Source organism: Gossypium hirsutum, chromosome A11 (assembly GCF_007990345.1).
Source record: "Gossypium hirsutum isolate 1008001.06 chromosome A11, Gossypium_hirsutum_v2.1, whole genome shotgun sequence".
NCBI lineage: Eukaryota > Viridiplantae > Streptophyta > Magnoliopsida > Malvales > Malvaceae > Gossypium > Gossypium hirsutum.
The window spans coordinates 111,043,216-111,064,387 of NC_053434.1; the positions used below are offsets into that span (position 1 = coordinate 111,043,216).

A 21,172-nucleotide genomic window follows, 5' to 3' on the forward strand; every position below is an offset into this window, starting at 1 on the left:
TAACTAAAAAATAATTTAAATTATACATAAATGATTATAATAAATTTAAATTTAACAAAAATTTAATGATGTTAACCATTTGACTTGCATTTTTTAAGTTTAAAAAAATTAAAAAAATGTGTTTGGTTTAAGAGAAGATTCTCTGTTTTCATGTTCAAAAAACAAGTTTCATTTCTTATTTTTCAAAAGTGAAAAAATATGTTTAATAAATGGAAATAAAAAATTGTTTTCAATAATGAAAATCGTGAAAAATGCAGTTGGTGCTTATTTTAAAAAATAAAAATGAAAAAAATAATTAAATTAAATTATAATTTATTTAAAATTATAAAATATAATTAAATAAAAAATTTTAAAGTTATAAAAATAAAAAGTTGTTTTAAAAGAATTTGAATTTAGATAATTTTAATGCATAAAATGAAGCTTAAAATAATTCCTAGTTTTCAACATTTTCCATTTTCCCAAAACATTTTTTTATTCTCTAATTTCTACATATTTTTGTTTTTGTTTTTTAAAGATCATTTTCAAAATTGTTAGGCGAACATGTTTTTTTTCATTATTTTTTAAAATAAAAGTTACGTTGTTCCCTGAAATTAAACGCATTTCTTAAAGTAAAAAGTATAAAAAGTACAGAATATAGAACATATTTTAAGCTTAATAAAATATAATTTAGTTTTTTAAAATAATACAAATAATAACACGTGGTCTTAAATGCAATAAAGTGCATGTCCCCATCGTTTAATCTACCTCACATTGAATCAAAAAAATATCTACATATTAACGTGCCCACTTTTTTTGCCAATAATTTAATTTATATGTTTCCACGTTTTAAAGCAACCTTTAAAAATATATTTTTAATATATATAAAAGTTTTTTTAAAAATTGACCCAATTTTTTATTAATTGCGAAAATGACTCATTTTCAGAATTATGTATGTAAATGACCCGTTTGCTATGGTGAAGCTCGGTGTCGTCGTTGCCTTTGGTGACACCATCCCTAATAATTCCACAATCATTGGTCGGTTTTTTTTAAAAAAATTCCTCAAGTGCCATTGCTGACATTGGCAGCACCAGTATATCTACAGGTACGTATTAAATGAGGTGTTTATTATGGTGGGCACAAGTTGATGGCAATGTAAGTGTGGTAGCGGTTCTAGTTAGCCAATCGAATATTGTATCACTACAAGCACCCTTGGGTTACAGGATTTGTGATAGACCCAATTCAAGTAAAGTTAAATATTACAGGTGAAAAGTATGGAATTTTTTGGTCATTTTCATAATTAAATAATTTATTGTGGACTCAAATCAAGCAAAGTTGAATATTATGAGATTCTTGATGGACCTAATTCAAGTAGAAGATGATGAAACCAGAGGAAGAAAAAGATAAAAAAGAAAAGGGTGAATTTTAGACCATGTAGAAAAAATTGAGACGGAGATGAAAGATGTGAAATTTCATTCCTACTTTTTTAATAAAGAATGCTCAAATTTTAAGTATGATTTGGTTTCATTATTGATTTGTTTAAGAAATCTTTAGATTTGTATGATACAAAATTATTTTACTTTGAGTTGATGTATGATTTGTTTAAGTTAGTAATTTTTTAAATTTTCAAGTATTTTTCATTTATTTGATTTGAATTATGAAAATTAATAGTTATTTGAATAATTTATTATTAAATATTTTCTATTTAAATTATTTATGGCTATATAATAATGACATTTTGGAAGCCAAGAATGTTCTATTATGCTAGATGATTTTTTATTGCACTTGTTTGTTTTGCATCTATTTATTTGACAAGTATATATATATGTTTTTAATACAACATGATAATATGAAATAAAAATATGATAAAGAAGTTAGATATATCCATAACAAAGTCACAATAATTAAAATAAAATTAAAATACATAACTTCTGAGAAAAAAAAAGGAGAGAAATAAAATTGAAAAAAATAAATTTCGTAATTAAGAAAAAAATTGGTCACTTTAAAAAAAAAGGGAAAAAAAAGCTGACACGTGTGTCCCAACGCGCTACCGTCAGATGTTGCCTGTTTGATACCGGCGTCAACCTATTTTTATTTTTCTTTCCTTCCTTCCTTCCTTCCCTCTATTTTTTTTCTTTATTTCTTTTCTCCCTTTTCTTCCTCTCTCTCACTGTTCCCACCTAAAAATTGTCCACCAAAATTTTTCTTGGTCCCCCAATAGAATTGTAATTCGAAGTTGAATTTTTTTTTGAATTTTTTTTATAAACATCAGAAAATCAGAATTTGTTTGTGTTGGTTTTTTTATTTTAAGGTCTGTTAATTTGGTTTTAATTGATTTAATTTAATCAATGTTTTTAATTTGATTTGTTTTATTATTGAATTTCATTTATGTTTCATATGATGATTTTATTTATTTATATTCTTGTATATATAGTTAATTTGACTTATATTTTTGCATGATTTATTGCGATTATTTTATTTAGTTGTTGGGAAAAATATTATAAACTTATTTTAAAATATAGAACTCCATTGATGGTTGGTCATTGTGTTTTTTTCAATTACTAAGAAAAATAGTATAAAACTTATTTACAGACTTTATTAAACAAAATTTCGCTATAGTGTAATGGTAAGATATGGAACTACAAATCTCAAGTTTAAAAGTTAAGCAACTTCAATTATTATCTTGAAATGGGAAAATTAAGTAGTTGCAATGAAAAGAAAATAAGTGGGAATAATTTGTCATAAAAGCAAGAAAATATTGCCATTGTTTAAAAATTAATTTGCACTTCATTGATTGTTTAAAAATTACGTAGATATACAATCTGCTCTCCTTGCACATTTTTGTCTACTGTGTCTAGTAGGGTTTTGTTTCTTTTAGAGTTTCAGTTTGTTTTTGTGGTTTTTTTACTAAGATTTGGGTGGAGCCGTTTAGATTAATCACTTGATTTCTTTAAACTTGAGGACTTTTGGCTGGACGATATAGGGGAACGAAAAGAGGTTTTGCTGCGCTATCATTGGACGATGAGGAAGAGAAGGTTGTTTAGGTGCAGAGAGAGCCAGATCCGGTTTCTACGGAAGAGGATTTTTGTTTGGTCAAGTGTTTTTTAACAACAAGTGTTATCCACTTTCCAGCTATGAGAAGCACAATGGCTAATCTCTGGCATCTAGTTAAAAGGGTCCAAATTTCAAATTTGGGTGAGAAAAGATTTTTGTTTAGATTTTTTCATAGAATGGATCTTGAAAGGGTGCTAAAATGATCTCCATAGACTTTTAACAGTCATTTATAGTTGGTTCATTTTTTGGAGGAAGGGGAGGATCCGCTGAAGGTGCCTCTAATCTTTGCAAATTTTTAGGTCCAAATTCATGATGTGCCTCAAGGATATTTCTCTAAGGCGATGGCGAGACAAATGGCGAACTTTATCTGGAAGTTATTAGAATATGATGGTGCAAATCTAGGTAAAGGAGTGTGAAATTACCTTCGAATAATGATTCAATTGGATGTGAGATGCCTTTGGAGAAGGAAGAAAAAGGGTTTAGTTTCATATTGGGTTTGTTTGTATGTCAGTTTTAAATATGAATGGTTAACTTTGTTCTGTTTCTTTTGTGGCTGACAAGGTCATGGCGATTCTTTTTGTCAAGTGAAGATGGATCTAAGGTTTGAAGTAGCTGAGATAAGATGGGACCTTTCATTAAGAGCTCAACCTAGAAGATCTCTCGCGATGAATAGTGTATGGTTGAAGGGAGAGGGGGTAGAGACAAAATAGATGTATAGTTACGAAGGGGCCGAATTGACTATAGCGAAATGTTAGGAGGAAGTGTGGTTTTCTAAATGAAATTGATATTGAAGTGGATAGTTCGAGAGGAGGTTTATGCTTGGCATGGAAGGATAATACAAATATTTGTTTAAAAAGTTTTTTATCTTATCACATTGATGTCGTATTGAAGGAAAATGCTGATGAAAAGGAATGTAGGTTTACGGGATTTTATGGCTCCCCTTATGTTCAAAATAGAGGAGCTACTTGGGGCACATTGAGAAACCTGAATCAACTTTAAGGTTTACCTTGGATGGTTTGTGTAGATTTTAACGAGATTCTTTATTCTTTTGAGAAGGTGGGTGGCGCACCAAGAGAAAAAAAGAGGATGGAGGAGTTTAGGGATGTTTTAGAGGAGTGTCAATTGATGGATATTGGTTTCTTAGGTACTAGGTTTACATGGGAAAGAGGGAATGGCTAATATTCGTGAAAGGCTTGATAGAGGAGTGGCATATATAGAATGGATGAATATGTTTCCATCAGTAGTATTTCACCATTTTTCGCATTTTTTTCTGACCATTGTCCCATCCTACTTGATACAGATATAGAATCGAAGATCATGTCCAGAAGGGTATTTAGATTTGAGGCGTGGTGGGTGAAGGAAGAAAACTGTGTGGATGAGATCAGACGGTTATGGCAACTAGGTAGAGGTGATATTTTAGAAAAACTAAAACTTTTACAGAGTGGGCTCATGAGATAGGTAGCTGAAATTAGACGAAAGTGGGAAGTGTGAAAGACGAAATTGATAGAAAAAATAGAGTTTCTTTTAGATCAAGATAAAATTGATGAAAGTATGGCTGAATTGATTGATACTAGAGTACATCTTAATTTGGAGATTAATAAAGATGAAATGTATTAAAAGCAAAGGGCTAAGGTAAACTGGTTGAAATTAGAAGACAAAAATACGACTTTCTTTCTTAATTATGGCTCACAGAGAATGAGAAGGAATACCATTCACAGTTTAAGATACGATGACGAAAGAGAAACTTGCGATGATGAGGAGTTGGAGGAAATTGTAAAGAGTTATTTCCAAAATCTTTTTCATCAAATGGCTATGGGGATACTGAGCATATCCTTACTGAGATTGAAAGATGTATTTTTAAGGAAGAAAATTTGATGTTGATAAAGAATTATACGAATGAGGAGGTTGTGGTGGCTCTCAATAAGATGGGTCCTACGAAGGTATCGAGAGAGGATGGTTTTTCGACTTTATTCTTTCAACAATTTTGGCATATTGTAGGGACGAGGTTACAAATTATTGCTTGGGGATTTTAAACAAAGGTAAGCTTGTGGACCGTTTTAATTTTACTAATATTGTACTTATACATAAAGTCTCTAATCCAGTGAACTTAGAAAATTTTAGAGCCATTAGTTTATGCAATGTCCTATATAAAATAGTAGCAAAAAATAACGAATCAATCTAAAAGCATCATAGGCAATTGCATTGATGGTACCTAAAGTGTTTTTGTGATGGATAGATTAATTTTGGATAATGTGCCCCTTGCATATGAGATTCTTCATACCTTTAGATAAAAAAGAGTTGGGAAGAAAGGTTTATGAAACTTAAGTTAGACATGAGCAAAGTGCATGGTAGGGTGGAATGGAATTTCCTAAAAATTTTGATGTTAAAAATGGGATTTCATACTTTGTGGGTGGAAAATATAATGAAGTGTGTCACTTTGGTCTCATATTTAGTAATAATTAATGGGAGAAATTGTCAGACTTTTAAACTGGCAAGAGGAATTAGACAAAGGGACACTTTTATTCTCTTATTATTTCTTATTTGTAGTGAGAGACTTTCAACGCTTATAAGGATGGCTTTGAGGGAAGGGTCAATTAAAGGAGATAAGACAAGTAGATAGGGTCTATTAGTTTCTCATTTATTGTTTACGGATGACAGTATTTTGTTTGGAGAAGCTAGTGAGAGGGGCGCACAAGTTTTGAAATCAAACCTAAGGAAATACGAAAGATGCTCAGGGCAAAGCGTCAATTACGACAAATCAACGGTTTTTTTATAGTACCAACACTTTAAAAGAATTCAGGAGAGTTGTTTCCAATATTCTTGGGGTGAGAAATTCAAGTAATATGGAAAGATATCTTGGTTTACCGAATGTTGTAGGGAAAAATAAAAAAGATTCTTTTCAGCTCTTAAAGGATAGCATGAGGCAACGGATTGAAAATTGGAACGTTAGATTTCTTTTTCAAGAAGGTAAGGAAGTGTTTATTAAAGTTGTTTTACAGGCTATACCTACTTACACTATATCCTATTTTTTACTTCCAAAATCTTTATGTGTGGAATTGGACAGCATAATGGCTCAATTTTAGTGGCAAAAAAGACAAGGGCGAAAATGGATCTATAACGCCCTAAAAATGTAAATCTTGTAATTACACATATTGTGACACAAGTTGCATGTTTGCTTTAATGGCTAAAAGTGTTTTGGGTGTGTTTGAGATTATTAGAGAAGCCTGGGTTTTAGTCTTAGCTTTTCAAAATTTTTGGTTTTTCCCTTGAATGAATCTAGACAATAGCATGTAGACCTTATAAATAATTGTAGTTGAAATGTGACACAAATGAGCTTGTGGTACTGTGGTAAGTGGCGTGTGGTAGTCGCTGGAGGTCTGAGGTTCAAGTCATGGCAATGTAAAAGAGTTTATTTTACTACTCTTACCGTGTAAGAAGCATATGTTGTTTGAAACTCTGTTGAGTGGAGTTTGACTTGGTCAGGGAGTGTTATGTGGAGGGAATCAAGGAGAGGATTATGGAGAGATTTTGGGAGGAAAAAGGGGAGTTTGAGGGTGTGTGGGTTTGTGCCGAATTTGTTAAGGGGAAACTCATGATTTCAGCTTTGGAGGGGTGTGTTTTCGCTTCGGCAATTGAGAGCATTTTGGGGGTGTTTTTGGATTTGTTTTGTTCTTCTTGTCTTTCTCTTTTCTCTGCTTTTTGTGCTACTTTGGGTCCCTTTTTGGTCAATAATTGTTAGCTGATTTCTTGTGCAACTTATTCTTTCTTTTTCTCTTTTTGCAGTTGTAGCTGAAGTCACCTGAGTCCATTTGGGCAGTTTTGTGTTGGCTCTTTACTTTTCTGCTTCTTTTCAAGTGCCTTCTCTTGAAATGATTTCTTTTTCCCTCTGATTCTTGATATTATTTCTTCCTAGCATTTTATTTCTTATTTGGCCGAATATTTGCTTCCCACTCTTTTCCAATTCTGGCCGAATGCTATAGGCCTCACAGGTACCAAGCCGAATACTGCGTTCCTTAACTACTCTCTGACAACTGGCCAACTGTTCCATCATCCTTCCATATCTATCGGTTGATTTTGGAGTAAAGGGTTCTCAAGTGATTCAAGATCCTCCTTTCGGCATTCAATATAATATTTAGGGGTAAGTTGGCTTGTTTGGCCGAATGTTTCTATAGTTTTTAAGTGTTGGGGGTTTTAAGTCTTATTTTTGGTAAACAATCCTGTCTAATAAGTTTCATTGCTAAAGCAAATAATCGGTAAGGACGTGAGATCGATTCTTAATTAGCGATCTAAGGGCAATAAGTTATTTTCGTTCGTTCAAGGTGATTAGTGAGTGACTATTTGGGTTTTAGTATTAAGAATTCTAACTATTGGAAAACTGACAGTAAATCTTGAATGAATGTAGGCTTTGGCGTGGTGGGCTATTCACTCGATTTCGCAATTAGATGTGTACTCTCACCACCTATATTGTAAATTGGCAAAAGCCGAAAAGTTGAAAAATACAGCGATTAAGGCCACATGGGCGTGCAATCGCTCGCGTGGTGAAACGAGCCCACAAAATATGGGTGTTAGACTGCAGAGGCCGCCACGTGTATTCTCATGAGTTTGGGCCATTCTGGGCTACGATGGGCCCAAATGGACTATGTAAGCCCAATGGGCTTGTAGGCTCCACATGGATAAATGCCACAATATATGGTAATTACTGGACTGGGCTGTGTAGTTCACATGGTCGTGGTAATTTTTAGGCTTGATGGGCCACACGGGCGTGTGGACCTACTTCGGCCGCATATTAGGCCTTGGGCCCATTTACACTGTTAGGGCCGTTAAGGTTGCATGAGTCGCTCAAGGAAATTGTAGACCTTCTAATGGGTCGATGAGAAAGGTACCCCAAGGCAGGTAAAATGACCAAAATACCCTATACAAAATGACTATTTTGCCCCTTGAGGGTAAATGACTGATTGTGCTATGATTTGACAGTTCTTTCTGAGCATGACATTCTGCATTTACGTATGATGTGAAGACCTGACATATTGCATAGGGTTGGGATATTGTTTATGGAGGAAGTATACTGTACTATTAGCTTTTAGCCTTTATACTGATTACTGGCAGCTTTGCTGCAATTCCGTTACAGGCAGCTTTGCTGCGATACTAATTAGTGCAGCAACCGGTGCTAATTTTGGTATGTTTGGTTGGGCAGGTCGATTTTGTCCCCAAATGGTGTGATTGGTGGTACGGAGTGGTGTGTCTGGCTGGCTTGGGGTAGGTTTCACTATTGCATTACTGCATTGATACTGTTACTGTAATGGGCTCAAGCCCAAACTGTTACTGCGTACTGTATTTTGACTGTTAGATAGGGGATTACACATTGAGTTTTTCATAAACTCACCATTCTTTTTAACTGTGCAGGTAATCCCCAGCTTTAGAGAATTTGGTGCTGTGATGGACCCAGAGATGGCCACATGACTGTAGTTATGCTATGCATGATTTTACTTTTATCTGAATTTTCATTTTGGGTTTTTTTAATTATGTTATAAGGCCTTTTATGGATTTAAAATTTAATTGGGCATTTGCTTGCTTACTTTAAACTGCTAATCTAGGGGAAGACGAGTTTTCAAAATATCGATTGTTTACAAAGACACACGATTTAACCTTCAAAATTTTGAAAAGCTTTTGCGTTTAAATCAATGTAATAAAATAATGGAAATCTAATATGACTAATGTTTTGATTAACTGACTGGATAATGACAAGGAATTTAATATACTAAAGTTTTTATCAAACCATAAAGAGATTTTAACTATTCAAACAAGTCTTTACCAGCAGAATTCATATTTTTGAAAAGCAGTGTAATGTGACACGTCAGATTCGGCCATAACGTCTGGGTCGGGTTTAAGGTGTTACAAGATCCATTGGTACAGTTGGGAACAACTTTGCGATCTTAAGGAGAATAGGGTAAAGGATTCTGGAGTTTATCCAAATTTAATGTTGCATTCTTAGCTAAACAAGGTTGGCGCATTCTTAATAATCCAGATTCAATATTAACGATAGTTCTAAAAACAAAATACTTTCCAAATACAAATTTTCTTAATTCTGAGTTAGGAAGGCTACTTTCGTTTACTTAGAAGAGTATATGGGTTGCTAAAGGATTGTTGATGAATGAGATTTGTTGGAGAGGGGGAACTGGTAAGAATATTTCAATTACTGGCTATGCGTGGCTCCCTGGTACTGAAAGTTACAAAGTAGAATCAATTAGGAACTCTAGTGATCTAAGTAAAGCGGCAGAGCTTATTGATGAACAAAAGATAGAATGGAAGTCTAGAGAAGAAGCAGACATAATTGTTCGAATTCCTTTAGCAACGGAACCTCATGAGGACTTCATGGTATGGAAGGGGGAGGCCTCGGGAGAATTCTCGGTAAGAAGTGCTTATAAACTATTATAGGGCTTTATTCTTAATTATTTACAGACCGAGGCTAATTTATTTTACAAAAAATTATGGAATATTCACGTTCCAGGGAAATTAAAAATCCTAATTTGGAAAATTTCTTGAAATTTTATTCCCCATTTTGTTAATCTGCTTTCGATGGTAGTCTGCCCTAGATGTGGTGCAGCTGCTGAAAAGACTGACCGTATCTTCAGAGAATGCCCTGTGACGCAAAAAGTTTGGATTAGCTTGAATCTGGATTGGGTGTTAACAGATTTGCTTTTGTCACACGGGGAATGGCTTATCTGGGTGTTCAAGAACAGTTCCAACATTCAATGTTGAGTATTTTGCTACTCTTTATGGGTGATCTGGATGGCTAGAAACAAAAGATTACATGAGGGAAAAAAAGTACGGGTCCAGAAATTGCTGCATGGATAAACAAATATATTAAGGAATTGGAGGGGTGTGAAATATGGATTTTACCATGAGGCATGAATATGTGGGTTGGTGCCCAACAGATGGTTTTGCTGTCAAAACTAATTTCGACACCGCTTTTGATATCTCTTGGGGGTGGTGGCTAGAAATGCTTCGGGGGAGGTACTCGTCTTCAAAATAAAGATCTATGGGGAGATGGCCTCTTCATTTACAGCAGAGGCCCTTGCAAGCCTCCAAGCAATATTTATGGGAAAACAGATGGGATTCACATCAATTATCATCGAAAGAGACTCAGTATCAGTAATAAAAAAAGTAACTCAGAGAAGATTGATAAATCGGTGATTGAGGGTATAATACGAGACATTTAGCAAAAAACAATTCTTTTCACCAAATAACCTTTCAATATACAAACAGATCTGCAAATATTATGGCTCACAACTTAGCTAGAAATGCAATGAAAGAAGAATCGAGAACATACCTGATCGGAAGGATCCCTGAGCAAGACACATTGGAGGTGGATCGGCGGAGAAGAAGGGAACCTGATTGAGGGATGTTTGATAGGGGGTCTCTACGTAAGAAGAAAAAAGAAAAGTAGAATAATGGTTGGGTTTTGGAAATTGCTTTTCTGGGGACTGGAATCGGTGCATTAAATGCGAAAATGCTGATTGGATTCTAGCTGCTATCAGACTGGATGTCTCCTTTTAATTTCTATCTTTTCATTCGTCTTTTCTTTGGGAACCGATTAAGGTTTTGTTAATGTTGGGTTTTGTTTTTGTTTTCTAGTGGGCTTGTGGATTTTGTTAGCCCACTTGTTTCTTTTCTTTCTTCAATTTACCGGTCTGATTTTTCTAAAAAAAATTATTTAGATATCAGTATGAGTTCTCTACTCCAAGTTGTCGATCACACTGCTTTGATGATAAACGGGACGGTAAAATATTACTATATTTTTATTAAAGATTATATGTATAATAATAGAGCTGCGATATAATTTATATTTACTCAACTGATTTAAAAAAATTGGTTATATGATACAGGTAAGATGAGAATCGGGTGTTGAGGTCGCGAATTGATTTTTTGAGTTACCGTCCAGAAGAATGGATGTACTTGGAGGTTGTCGGATTGGGATTACTAGCATTGGTTCAAATATTCAACTTAAGGGCAGACTTAATATCTGCCTTGGTTAAGCGGTGGCACCCAGAGACTCACACTTTTCATCTACCATGTGGGGACTACACTATCTCCCTGAAAGATATCTCGATGCAACTTGGGCTCCCAGTTGATGGTGACATGGTCACGAGTCGAAACAAAGTGGCCAAACCTTTGACCTTATACTACCAGTTGCTTGGACGCTCTCCTGGCGATGGGGAAGCCAAACTCACCAGTTTGAAATTTTCCAGGTTAAACAAAAAGTTCCAACACTTATCGAGCAATGCCACTAAGTTTGAGCTGATAGGCATTGCTCGAGCATATATATTGTAGTTGATAAGGGGTATTTATGCCATATGCAAATAATAATAAGGTCAAGATTATGTACTTGTCTCTATTGGCCAATTTGTATAAGGCTAGTTCTTATAGTTGGGGCTTAGTAGTATTGACAACATTGTATCGAGAGCTTTTTTGAGAGGCAATGCATGAAACACAAGATATTTTCAATTGTTTGATATTGTTGCAGTCCTAAGCTCAGTACAGGATGCCATTTCTGGCATTAGTGGGTCAATAATCACATATGTGGCCACTTGTAAATAGGTAAAAAAATTACTTAACTTGAACCAAAAATATTTATTTTTTATTTGGAATATGTGCTGATAAGTTTGATTCGTTTTTAGATGGGAAACGTTTCCAGGTATTAGGCAGTCTAAGACACTAGATGTCTACTGCCAAATGATCGAGGTATACATTGGCGACCAAGTAATATATATTTTTAATTAAGGTATATTTATTTTATTTAATTAATTTGATCATGTTATTTGACTTGTGTAACTAACGTTATGTTAAATATTGTGTAGTTCGTGTGGATGCTATATTCCACACTGGATGTTATGGCTGTCATTCCACTGTAGGTTCAGCAACATGCAAATGTGTGGTGCATCAATGCGCAAGTGTTAAACTTCTCAATGGTGGAGTGGTACAATGCCAATCTAGTTCTATGACAATTTGAGTGTAGACAATATATTTCAGACGATCCACAAAGATTTGATGATGTCCACGGGATCAATAAGAGAGGAAAAGAAAGAAATTATTGAGCCACGGAACATCAACAATATATAGCACTATGGAATGCCCAGTTCAAGAGGCAGCCTCGGTTGTAGTCATGTTTGTTTGACTTCATGCCCTCGGTCGAGTACTAACGTTAGTACATACAACATGGGCTGCCTTAGTTATATGGTGGGCAGTTCATGGTATTACCAGAACACAAGCACCGATGAAGGCCTCAACAATCAGGCTCGAGTGAACCATTGCATTGTCGAGGTCAATCATCTCACGCTTCCCAACTTGTGGCTGATCTCGAGTCGGAGCCTTAACATCCAAACCTACACTTTTCATCGGTGGTTACTTCTTCCCACCCAGAGTGTCGGGTTGACACTTTTGGTTCAGGGTCTGAGACCTACACATATAATACAGAGATGCCCAGTTGTAGTTCTAATTACCAGCAACCACAATCATCAATGATGGTTGATTTGTTTGGCTTGGTACCCCTTATTCACAGTACACCTCGCTAGCGCCAAGCTTCGATCTAGCATACGATTATTCTAGTGTGCTGAATACACCTCAAGGGTCGTACATGGATGATGATAATGACAGGTTGAAAGAGGAGCAAAATGGACCACAATGAACAACCAGTTGCCAACGGAGGCGCTGCAACGTTTCACCTCTCAAGACGATACAACTCTTAGTTCCAACCAATTTTGATAGTTTTAAAATTGATAAGTTATACCATATTTGTAATTTTGAAATGGTATATATTTGTAAATTTGATAAGTTATACCATATTTATAATTATGAAATTACATATATTTGTTGAAGAAATTTAGATCTCCACACTAGTAAAGCTTTTTTGCTTATTAAAATTTTAAAAAATTGATACAAATAACTATAAATTTTTTGGCCACTTGTTTAATTTTTTTTTTACTTATTCAAATGTTTGACACAATTTTAGGTTTTTTAACTGCAACATAATTTCTTCTTACATGTTTAAAAAATTCATATAAAAAATAATAATGGAAAGAAATTAAAAATAAAAAGAATAAATTAACCGCAAAGAATGAAAAAAAAGGTAGTACAATTGAACATTGGGTAGATAATTTTAGATTCCCCTTGACTGTAAAGATTGTCCAACATGGTAGTTACGGTGTGGGCAATGGTTTCGACTGTGGCCAATTGTTCTCCATAGCTCGCAATGCTTTGGTTCAACCGCCTCCTAACGTACATGTCATCACAAGACCTAGTGATCTACGGTCGACCTTTACGTACCCTACGTAGTCCCTAGTATGGCACCAACTTGAATACTGGTAGAGGTACTTCCCAAGTCGAGACATCTCGCAATACGAGAAACTCGTTCACCCAAATATGTACGTTCCAGCTTGTACACCTCGTTGATATACTGTTCAACATTCAGATTAGCGGATGCACACCCTGGATGGACATGCGCACACAAATATCGAAGGGTCTGGAACCTCTTGCATTCACATTGGGACCTAGCCGGGACCCTTGCATGACGGCCGATGACTCTTGCACCTAGAAAGTTTCAATGTTCCAGGAATATAGTTCTGCACTCATTGACCTCACCCTTCGAGCGTTGATGGCCTTCCTAACCTCCTCCATGTACATATGTCCTACCTCCATCTGATTCACTTGTCTCAGCCCTACTCTTGGCATCAATGTTGCCAACCTGTAGAATGTAGTTACTAAAACAGTTGAAATTGACAAATGATGTGTACATTTCAAGACGGAGTTAACTGCCTCTACAAGGTTGGCCATAACTTTGAGCCCATTGCAACGGTTCCATGCTACCCAACCATTTCCATAAAGGATTCAGTACCTCTACCATATCAGCCTTCAGCCTCACCAGCCTATGCCTAAATCGACATGGTTCCAACTCACACTACGTATGTATTCCTGTTAGAGGTTGTGTGACCCAAATTCTAGTTAAAGAAATAAAATACGGACTAGGCTGCACAAGTAAAATTCATATAGAACTACTCTTCTTCTATTTGACATTAATTACACAAGTAGAACATGTATAGAACTACTCTTCTTCTATTTGACATTGACTAGAATAAGGTATTTCAACTTATAAATAAATTTAGTTAAAACTCTTCTTGTATCATTCAAATTTTAACATTAGTGAATTTTTTTCTCCTCTGCCCGTGGCTTTTCCTCGAAAAAGTTTCCATGAAAAATCTGTGTGTTCTTATTTTTCTTTTCTTATTGCTTTGTGATCATTCTATATTGCCATTATTGAGTTTAGGTTTTACAATTCCAATATAACACATTACCATTTCTTTTAGCAAAGTGATTCAAAATGTTAAAAATAAAATAAAAACAATATTTTTTTAGCCATGTTCACGAGTTGTTTATGCCAGTCTTTATTCTAGTACTCCCGATGGAAGTTGACGGGATGTGGTAGATGCAGTAGACAAGCCTCAATGGAACCCTGGAATGCTTAATCGCAACAACTAGACCTTTCGACCTATCGGATACAATGCAAATGTTGTCTTGGTTGACAACATGCCTCCGCACTTTTGTCAGGAAAAATTCCCACAATTTGAATTTCTCCGACTCTACAGTAACAAAGGCTATTGTTAGCACGTTCCAAGCTCTACATAGGTAGCACCATATTGCAATCATAGTGTAACACCCTTAACCTGTCTCCATCGCCGGACTAGGGTATGGAGTATCACTGTACACGAGCAGTGAAATGGGCCTGCTCACACGAGCTGTGGGTCGAGATGTTAGCTACACGATGTAGCTCACACAAGCTGTGGAGAATCTACAACAATTGTAGGAGCTTAACCATCAGTAAGACATCCAGGACCAGCACTTGAAACCATATAATCCCTAATGACATGTCATTTGTATCCTAAGTATTCTCAAGGTTCAAACGGAACCTTTTCACATATCCGATTCTTTAAATTCCATTATATTATACCATTTCACACATGCTTTATGAAATATAAATTTTTCAATTTTACACATCCAAACTCTTTCCTTTCTTTCATTCCATTGTACCATTCCATTACACATTAGTAAAGTTCATATTTTTCATATATAGACTTTTATTTAATTAGCTTCACAACTTAATCCATTATACCAAATTAATTCACAGCTATCCATCTAATTATGCATATCACAAATATTAATTAACATTCTATCCAAAATAGAAATAAAAAATTTAATCCTTATACGAATTTATCTCAATTAGAATGATTGCTAAGACTGAGTCGACAACTAGTCCGGAACCTTAGTTTTTTTCCTTGATTTAAATCCAATTGTAATGTTTCTTAATCTAACTAATAAATTTCATTCAATTAATACAATTTCAAAACTTAAATAATCACTTTTATTCAATTAAGTCCTTCTATCATCATTTTACAAAATTACCCTAACATTTTACCTTTTATGCAATTTAGTCCTAAATCCCGAAATTCATAAATTATCCAAATTTAATCAAAATACCAGATAGCCCAATTTCATATGATTTATATTCAGCCCATAAACATTATCAATTCTCAATATTTGCATGTAGTTTTAATATTTTAACAAATTAATCCCTAAACATTAAAATTATTATAAATCACTTAACAAAATAAGTTTATTTATCAACCAAGCTTAATATTGTATCGAATAAATTCACAATCACCAAAAAAATTTCATAAAAAGTCCCTAAAATTTTAACACTTTTACAAATTGACCCCCGGGCTAGCTAGATTAAGATAATATGAGCTTAAAAACATAAAATTACTAAAAATGGGTTCAAAATCTTACCATGCAAGAGAAATCAGCCTTGGCCGAAGGATTTCCCCACCTATCCATGGCTGTTCGGTTTTGAAAAGAATTAATGAAGAAGATGACCACTTTTGGTTAGGTTTATTTTAGTTTTAATTATTTAATTTCTAATGCAACCTTTAAAATTCATGAAATTTAACAAGAAACCTATCCATGAATGTCCACTAACTTTAAATATGGTATAATTACCACTCAAGTCCATTACTTTATCTTTTTAAAGCTTTTTGATCCATTTGACTAATGGAATTCAAATTTTTTGCACCTTTTACAATTTAGTCCGCTTTGTTTAATCAACGATTTAAACATTAAAATTTCTTAACCAAATTTCAATATACCCATATAATCGCTCCATAAATATTTTTAGCAAATATTTATGGGCTTGGTTTATAGAAATGGGGTCCCAAAACCTCATTTTCTAAAACCATTAGACTTCAGGGACACACCACTTGAACTTAATTATTGTTTCAAATAACATAAATTACCATATGAAAATAAAATATATGATAATATTTGACCCATAAATATTAAATAATAATATTTACGTATTCACTCGTTGGATCTGTGGCCCCAAAACCACTATTTTCGACACTACTAAGAAACGGGTTGTTATAACTCTCTCCATTTACAAGAATTTCGTCCTCGAAATTTCTCACCTAATAATAGCTATTCAGATCAAGTTTTTCTTTCTCATCTTCAAAGGTAGTCCATATACGAAATCCATCATAACTCATTCCCAATCAAAAATCATACTAGACCGTTATATTACAAATAGTACTTGATATTCTACATTGACCTATTGACATATCAGATACTCAGTATAAACTCTGAAATTTTACATTTTATTCCTGAGCACTAGTAACTTTGTCTTAAAGCATTATACATTTCGTCGCTGCCTGGTAGATCAAATAGACAATGTCATAAACCTCGTATAGGATGTCCTATAAAATCCCATAATTGTTCAGTGTACATATTCGAATATTTTTCTCTGCATCTAAAAAATTCTCCAAAGAATTAACAATTCAACCCTCGACTTTATAACAGTCAAACCAGCATAATTCAAGATCATCTGAATGAAATGTTACTATAAACAATAAATTCTTCTGTGGCTGAGGCTGAAGTAGATACCTGACTTGATTGAACAAATTTGATGTTTTCCTGTAATAGCTGCATCATTGGCAGTACAACTATCGAGAAATTCCTAATAAGTCATCTATTGAAACATAACCAAAAAGTCCAGATCATCAGATTCCAAGTATATTAGTTAATTCATAGTGTTTTCCCAAAATTTGTAATATCCATAACAAATTCTAAATACTATTTCTGACACATCAGCATCTGTAACTCTCAATTGATAATAGTTTCGGTTACACTGGCTCAACTAACTTGTTGTCACTCCATCTACCTAGCATACCAGGGTTCTATATTCCATTCATGAAAAGCTTCAAACAATATTATTTTAACACAAGTCTAATAGTTGCTATTATCAAAACGAATTTAACCCATAATAACATTTTCCCAACTATCTCTGATCTGGTTGATATATCCCTGTATTATATATTCTAGAATTTGAATTTCTCATTCTAACTGTCTGTCTATTAGTGTCATAGCTCAATGAAATTTACTTCAGAATCTAAAGGTAAATTTAGATACATATCTCAACTAGCTTTTCGAGTGGTTAATCCATTCTGACTAGAACAAATTAAATCGACCTTATCAATCTAATAGTAACTATTCAAATCAAGCCTTTCTTCTCATCGTCAAAAATAATCCAGACATAAAATCTATCGTAACTCCTCTTAATCCCATTAAAAAATCATGACAAACCGCAATAGTTTATACAAAACTTGATACTTAACTTTGACTTGTTAACATATTATGAGATCATTGGAGTAATGAGAACTACTATGTGATGCTAAACTTGGTCTTTCACTGTCTACACAATTATCACTATTTATCCCTTCTTGAAAGCTAGAAGTTGAATACATAACAAGACTATTCCAAATATTAGCATTAGAGCATTGAACCATGCTCTGACTTCTACCCTCGATGATATTTGTAGAATAACCTGCTTCAACACTATTACTACATTTCACACTTGAGCCACAACCATCAAATGAACTAAAAGAACTATTTTTGCTCCTTCTTACAAAAGCCTTCCCTTATATGAACCATGGTGCTCTGAAAGGCGTCTCTTCAGTGAGCTGACTGGTTTGTAGTTGAAAAATGGCAAAAAAACTATCGCACCTAATAAGATAGATGATAGATGCTCCAACTGCATAGCTAATATAATGTTCCAAGCCAATGTGCATCCTTTGCAGTCAGACCATATAGGATAGAGTAGACAAGAAGAATGACAAGGGAGCTAAGGTAAATAAGTCCAAGATGTGAAGCCCTACTAAACTCCAGATGGTATAACTCGTTTGGGTGTGGTAGTTCTGGTAAACAAAACATAGGACCCATTTCTATACTATCAGAGTATACAAATTTATAAGCCCTTCAGACTTATTTGTCCACATACAAGCCATTTCCATTGAAGACCATGCGACATGTAAAGAGCATAATGATTTCTAAGGCAATTGCTGATACATCAAAGAAAAATTCAGAAAAAGAATATCACCCAGACGCGCTGGAACCAGCTATGGCATAAACAACACAAAATTCATATGGACAAAGTAGAGCAACAACCAGTAGAAATAGAAAAGCAACAAGACTTGATCTTTGCCAACGAGTCCTCCACCAAAGATAATTGAATAGAACGCCAATAATAGAGTAATACCGACCATTATTACAGCTAGGCTAACAATATCTCTATCTAATGTTATGATTAGCCAGCATTCCAACATGATAAGCATCAGAATTGGAAATAAAACAACTGCCCATGCCACTATAGATAAAAGAGCACATAGCATACCTAGTTGAGGTCCTTGTAAAATACTTGACTACAATGGCTACATTCAGATCTATTTACATTTCAAACACTACCGCATTGGCTACTGATGTTATCGGTGGCCTCACATTATTCTGTTCCATTCTATCTTTGTCATAAAACCCTAATAGCCTTAGAAATAACTATTTGGTTCTTTCATTTCCCGAGTACAATTAAACAAAATTAACACTCACAAAATTCCATTGCACTGACAAGTATTTTAATCTCATTAATCAATCCCTCTCTAAAATAAGTATATAATTCCTCTTCAATCGATACCATCTTATTCGGAAACAATATGCTTCCCAGCTTCAACTCAATAACTTCTTTTTTCTTCTTGTCTAAATATCGTTTGCTGACATAATTCTTTCGAAAAAAAATTCAGAAGAAATCCTAGTTAATTCGTCTTTCGATACCATAGTTGTTAAAGTTGATTACTAGTGAATAATATCTTTTTTTAACCGTGGTGCAGTACATCTCAAATATTCTTCGGAAATATATAACATTTCATCAATAATTCTCTGTAGTTGCCACCCAGTTCTAGGCTTTGGCCAAATTATTACTCATTTTACCACTAAACTCTTTGACTCTACACTTGCGAATTGAATCAATAGAAATATTGTGAATATTCCATTGTATAGAACTTTAAGGATGAGGGGTGGAGATTGTAGAGCCAAAAAATTTAATTATCATATATACATCAAACATATCCTTCATTGTTAATAAAAATACTATAAATCTCATCTCTAACTTCTTGAATGTTAGCACATCACGGGCAGTCCCTTAATCGAGGACTAGAATATAACTCTCCTCTTCCCCGAATTAGCTCAGCTGGAAAAAATCTTTTTATATATGTGAAAAACAAAACCCATCAAAGTTAGGAGACATCACACTACAATAAGCTATAAAATGGCATATACTCCTAAACTCTATACATGTTATGTTTAGTCCGAGAATAAACTAAACCGCAGCTCTGATACCACTAAATAAAACATCCTTAACCAGTCTCCGTCGTCAGAATGGGGTTACGGAGTATTACTGTACAATACAGAGCATTTAACATCGAAAAACAAAATCAATATGCAATTTATATATATTAGCCTTTCATAACATAATTTAATAATAGCATAAATACTTTTACGGGCCTTAAACTGAATGTAAGGGGCCCTAAAGACTGTTTGGAAATAATCAAGGGCTTATTAGAGGCAAAACAAAAATTTCATTCCAAACTTGAGAATTTCTAAAACAGGGGTCACATAGTGTCGCGTGTGAATATGATATGTGAATTGTGTAAGTATACACGTCGAATCAAGTAATAAAGTGATAAGTGAGATAATCTCCATAGGGATCAGATTAGGTATAAAAATGGTCAAGTTATAATAATGATTAATATTACAGTAAAACCGAGTTAAGTATGTAGTGATAGATTAAAATAATAAGGATGAGTGCGAATTGTATATGAACTGATATGGGAAAATGTTAAAGCAAAGTAAGAGTAAAAATATGTGATGGCAACAAGGAGAATAATTACGTAAACAATATGCGAACAAATAAATAACTAAGGATGCTATGGCAAAGACACTGTGATAATGGATAGAAGGTCTACGATGTTGATTTGGAAGGTTGGGATTACTAGGAATTTGCCTTTACTTTTAGTAATGCCTCAGTATAATCGTACTCAATCTAATGCTCGGAAGAGAATTAAAGTGACCTGCTTCTTTCGAGAGCAAAATCTCAAGCTACCTGGCCTGTGCCTAAAGGCCTTGGCATGATACCTTGCATTGTTTTGTCTTCATTCCGTATGAACGTTGCTCTATGTCTAGAATGTACTGCAAGTACTTGTCGAGTACTTGCTCATATTGTTCAATTACAGTTCTACTAATCCAACCTTTTCAGAATTAGATTCAGTTTTATGGGAGTACTACACATTCATCTGTGTCTATAGAATGTATGCATACACTTAGAAAAAAAAAACAATTGAATGAAACAGTATATTAAATCAAACACATGCATCAACTATTAAAGAAAATAAAAGTTTCATCATGTAATCCCAACCCTATGAGATTTAGCTCATGAGCCAACGATTAAAATTCAAGTTTGAAATAACACCTAACATCGTTTTGATCAATTCAATTTACAAAGAAAAAAAAAGAAATAATGGAAGAATTTAGGAAGATGATTGTCGCCAAACCAATCCCCAACCAGCAACACAGTGTTCTGTGATGGCTGAGAGGGACTGCCTTCGGTCTCCTCTTTTGTCTTTACTCAGTCGCTACCCTCTATTGTTGCCAACGGATCTCCACACTTAGGGCACTTTCTCCTTCAGCTTTTTATAGGCTTTTCCTTCCTAGAATAACT

The 21,172-nt window shown here is 34.2% G+C and overlaps 1 long non-coding RNA gene across 2 annotated transcripts; it reads right to left on the bottom strand.

Moving 5' to 3' along the window:
• Positions 1-9,292: 9,292 nt before the first annotated feature.
• On the bottom strand, positions 9,293-10,640 carry LOC107888154 (uncharacterized). 2 transcript variants are annotated; one of them, XR_005904445.1, is made up of 3 exons: positions 10,361-10,581; positions 9,931-10,113; positions 9,293-9,815 (listed from the first exon to the last, which is right to left on the bottom strand). It is a non-coding gene; the product is annotated as an uncharacterized lncRNA (long non-coding RNA). The 2 variants fall into 2 exon arrangements; XR_005904444.1 differs by having other exon boundaries at positions 9,931-10,640.
• Between the last annotated feature and the right edge of the window lie 10,532 nt (positions 10,641-21,172).